Source organism: Rhyacophila brunnea, unplaced genomic scaffold (genome assembly GCF_057557595.1).
Source record: "Rhyacophila brunnea isolate RB1 unplaced genomic scaffold, BYU_Rbru_1.0 scaffold_4, whole genome shotgun sequence".
Taxonomy (NCBI): Eukaryota; Metazoa; Arthropoda; class Insecta; order Trichoptera; family Rhyacophilidae; genus Rhyacophila; species Rhyacophila brunnea.
This window is the reverse complement of record NW_028233068.1, coordinates 9,658,765-9,664,163: the sequence shown is the minus strand read 5'-3', so window position 1 is coordinate 9,664,163 and position 5,399 is coordinate 9,658,765. Positions and strand designations below refer to the sequence as shown.

The 5,399-nt window shown below is 35.6% G+C and overlaps 1 protein-coding gene across 1 annotated transcript in view; it reads right to left on the bottom strand.

Annotated features, from left to right (window-relative positions):
- LOC147066824 (polyprenol dehydrogenase-like) overlaps positions 1–5,399 on the bottom strand; it is a 656,880-nt gene that overhangs the window by 90,378 nt on the left and 561,103 nt on the right. The window lies entirely within an intron of this gene.

Genomic DNA, 5,399 nt, shown 5'->3' with positions numbered 1-5,399 from the left:
AATCACATCCACGACGTAATGTCTTAAACTGGTTAGGATCATATTTATAGAGCTGTATTTATAAAACAATGTGATTATAATCCATTTATTGTATATTGATTTTAGTGATATTTAAAATTTCTATCCAATGAAAGTACATATAGAGTAACTATGTACCCATCTATAAATTATTAATAATTATATTTAATGAAACGGTTTTGTCAATAGCATCTTTATTGTGATAGTACAGGGGTAAGCTACTTTTTCGTCTTGCCAGGGGTAGATGAAAATATTATATTACTGCTAGCATGCGCGAAGACAGAAAAGTAAGGCTATACCTCAGCTGAGACATGGTCTAAAAAGATCGTACCTATGCGACGCGCGGATTGTGCTAGTGACGCGTGCCGAACGGAACATAATTTGTCATAAATATTCAAAATGCGTTCAAATTCAAAGGCGACTAATGCGAAATTTCGTTTCACCTATTGTTGAAAATTATTTTTCAGTTCACTTATGTATGCTCTTAGGAGAATTGGGTGCGATTCGCTGCGGAGTCCAAAAAGTCTGAAGCTCCAGAGCCATGGCACAGATTTCCATTTTTATCAGACTTCCTATTTAAAAGGCATCTGTTTTCATCATGGACTCCCATTGGTGCCTACTCTCCCAGATACAACTTGCCTTATGAAGAACGATGAAATTAGGGGTGGCCGTTTCAGAGAGACAACGTCTAAAAATGGCCTCTAGTTTCACCTTGTCCATTTTGCCCATATTCAGAATAAAATTTATTTATTTTTGATATCGTAAGCTATACAAATTATAAATTTAATACGTTCACAGCATGATGTAGGGAAAAATAATAACGTGTCATGTAGCAGTAATAACCAGAGGGCTGGAGCGGACCCTTTTTTGAGTTGCGCTGCTCAGCTCCGCTCTGGGACCTAATACTTGATCCAGTTCCGATCCAGGGTCTGCTCCGCTCTAGATAAAAAGGGTATTATAATATGTATTCAAAAGTATTTTTTTAAAATAAGTAGTTTTAAAATCGTCATTTTCATTATTAATTATATTAAACAACATTGTAGAGAAAAACGTCTTTCATTATTTGCATCTTTTGGCAGTGTTGCCGTATTTCAAATAATTGCAGTGTTGCAAAGTGTAAAACATAATATTTTCATTGGATTTTCAGATGAAAATTTAATAATAAAAAAAACATCCGGAGCATTGGAGCACTACAAATTTTCAGTGCTCTGGCTCCGCTCCTGCTCCAGGTAACGCCCCATTGCTCCATTGTTCCGTGTTCCTGCTACGTGTTCCTGATTCGTGTTCCTGCTCCGAGCTCCGCTCCAACGCTCTGGCAATAACAATATTTATACCAAAAAGAACATGGTAATTCGAAAAGCAAGGATAAATATCACGAAATGTACCTACGTGAAAGTATACCGAATGAACAAACACCTAAACCCACTTCACGTAAGTGGAATATACTCTGCATACAGTATACCTACATAAGAGATCAAGCGATTACGAGCGACACGACCGCTCAATCAAAATACAGTGAGCTTTGCCACGCCACCTCCTGTAGGCTTTATGCCTACAGATGATGCGGCGCCTCTGAATGGAATGACATAGTTGACAATATAATATTCTTTTTAGCACTACAACAAGCCATTCGGCTTACTGACAGTAGTGTAGTAATGGAAGTGAAACAATCACAAAAACCCAGGCATTAAAAAAATACATAAATATATTGTGACCTCATTGGTAATAGAGCCTGGAGGCCATGGATGAAAGAGCAGTGCATTACGCACTGCAGCCCTATGTTCTAACTAGTGATATGAAGTCACCCGACGACATGACGTAATTGTGACGCCAGCCAATACACGCTCGAGGCAAACCGTCCAACACACACGGCTCACCATAGATATTATTATGCTGAAACACCTATTTGTGTATGGGGACAATGGATAACGCCACTATTTTAGTAGCGTTATTTTCTCGAATGCTATTATCACTCCGGTAGTACGTCACAACTCGCAAGTTCTAACAGAAGGCCCCTGGACTATGTCAATCATATTAATATGGATCAATGTCACTCCTAAGCGAAGTATCGCCCTTAAACAGACTCATAATGCCGCCCTATTTTAATTTTAGTTTCAAATTTTTTCAAATTTGTAAGGTACCTACTTACCTATTTTATTATTTATTTTCGACTACCTATCTTTAACTGACAACAACGCCAAAAATCGTAAATTGCCATACACCCAATTTACCGAGAATTTACATGAAATCTACTACCGATTAGTGGTGGTGAAAGACTGCTATGCTACTGGTCTCAAATGTTGTGAAAGACACCGCCCTTTAGTGTGTTCCGTCCCTATGCAACGCATGTCTTGCCTACAGAACGTCACTGATATGGATTAGATATTTTTCTAGTTTTCTTGATCTCGAACTGACTGGCGGCTCGGTTAGAGATGCCAACCAGCTGTTGAGCCCATCGGGCCATCCGACTTGGTTGTTACAAAGGCAATAATCTTGCTTTAAAAAAATTGCCGCGTCTTACTGCGGACGTGAAGATCTCTTCACATAAGGTTTGCTGTCCGTATGATTAGCTTCGTTTTCATTTGTACACATACCTTAAATTCTTTTTATTTTTGTAATTTCCATGTGCTCTTCTCTCCCCGACTTTTTGCATTATAGTAAATTCTTTAAACTCAGTCAGAGCTCACAACCTCAGTCTTGGGGATCTGCTTTCAGGACATATCCAGTTATACATTAAATAGATAGGTACCTCACATCGCCACCGAAGTGTCCCGTGATACGCTCGATTAAGACCGAGTGTGGTGCGGACGGGTTTGGTTTGGAGAGATTAACTTTGATTGACGGCTCGTCGAGGTTGACGTTCTCTGTTTTTTATTATTATTTAGGTATTTGGATAGATTACATTATTGTAAATTTGCTTAGAATAACAACACTGCAAAAAATCATCTAAAATAAACACCTACATTTAAAAAGTATTAACATACTGAGTAAATAAATCGCTTTTAAATAAATAATATGGTATTAAATGAAATCAGGTAAGCATACAAAGATTTATATGTATAGAATTTGAAATGTCAACATAATGTAACACTCGAGTAGACTTAGTAGAGGTGTTTGTCAAATGTACATAAAATTATTATTTTTAGCAGACGTGCGTATACTTATATCATTGCTACCATCATCCGTAATGGATCCATTGCTGAATGTAGGTCTCCCCAAGCTCCGTTCACTCTTCTCGGTCCTTAGTTTTTCACCGTCACGTATTTTTGTCAAACTTGAACTTACAGCGTTATATAGATGTGGTGCTTGAGTACCACCAGTTAACTCTTCAACCATACTATATTCGTTATGGAATCACATGATTCCCTCTAGATATAAGTCCGTTCATAAATTACCCCAAGAAATCCCTAAACATCTTGAAACCCGAGAGATGCAGGTTAGATTCCTGCTGGGTGTCTAACTTTTTCAAAAAAGAGTTTTTCTATTATATCTAATATATTTTGTCAGAAGTGTTTTCAAAATTATGTATGTTCAATAATTGGAATGTTACATTCTTAAATCTTGTGAATTATTCGTTGAATAAAAGAAATAGGTCATTAAAATTATTAGTAAGTTCAAGTAAGTTACAACAAAAAATGTGATCCGTGACGTCGGTTAGTAATTAAAGTAATACCTACTTTGATTTAAAATATAAAAGCCGATCGCCAATAGTCGCTCAATTTGGAAAGCGCTTCAGCGGGTCTATTCAGTACACTAGGCTACTTTCGGTCCGCTACGGCAGCTAAATAGGGTAGGAAAGTATCGAACTATTAACACTTAATGTAACAATTACAATAATTTAGTTTTAATTGTTACGATAAGTACTATGTTTTAACAGCACCTCTCTTAGCTGTGATAAATTTTAGACCGAGATAGACAGTTTTGAAAGTTCAGACGGTTAACTTATTGTAATTTTTACAATAAGTGTTAATAATTCGATAATTTCCTACCCTATTTAGCTGTCGTAGCGGACCGAAAGCAGACTTGTATATAGAATAGACCCGCAGAGAGTATTAAGAGACATTACTTAAAATTTGACGTAATTAATTATGGCCTTTAGCATATTGGTATATGTGCATGGTAGCGAAACCGGAGATATGCAGATTTGATTCCTGCGGAGTGGGGTGTCTTACTTTTACAAAAAACATTTTTTCTATTGGTTATAATATATTTTCTCAGAAGTGTTTTCAAAATTATGTGTCTTCATATCTAATTGTTATCATTAAACATAGCTCACCACAGATTTCCTCTAAAACTCCAATCTAGTGATTGTTAACATATTAAACCTCTCCTGGCATGGTTCCTAATAAACGACGTGCAACATGAATAAAAAATTCCGATATTACACGATTTTCAATTATGATATTAAAATAATGGAATCCCGTGATTTTTGACTGTGAAATAAAACTATTTTTGTAATCTAATACTGCTATTATTTCTTATTAAATCAGTATGCAAATATATACATAAAAAATATTATATCCTTCATATATAACTTAAGCCATAAATCGATATCGATAAATTAAATTAAAAACATTGTTCTTCTTTCTTTCAATTATTACTTACATAATTTCGTGGTTGCAGGATCGGAAAATATATAACAGAAACAAAAAGAATTATTGGTGAATGAAATATTGGTGATTTTTTTTACTGGCAAATAAATGTATGCACGCCAAAAAAATCGTGGGGTTGCCGCCAAATGTTGGTAAGTCGATAATTTAGGTATTTAGTTTTAGAGTTCACAATGGATTATGTGTGTGTATATATATATATATATACATATGTATGCCAGAAAAAAAATTGAAGGTCATCCGATATATAGAACATGCACACAAAACACGAATAAATTAGCACTATGCCTGGTTTTAGAGAGATGTTAAATTTTCAAATTCCAATTACTGCATAATATGATTTTGATACTTACTTTTAGTAGAATTATTTAACGTTTAAACCATCAAAAAGTATATATTTTGGGAAACATTTCATGTTGTTTCCAATCCCTGAATTTCGGCATCGGGATTTAAAATTCTGCTCGGGATTGCAAATCCTAATACCCACCCAGTGACGTCCCGAGACAAAATGCCGACACAGTAATTTGAATCATCCGTGCACATGTCGTTTCTGATCACCATGGACATCGAAGGTCAACGGAAGTAAACTAGACATCGCGAACCCGACAAAAAAATTACAGTTCTGTTGAACCTTTTATGTTAATTAATACATTTTGGTCCCAACTAGGGCGCTGAATTTTTTAATGGAAAAATATTTTCATTATTACTAAGTTTAGGTACCTAGCTATTTGTGCATATACCAAATGATTCTCCGAGATTTGCCGCCGTTCG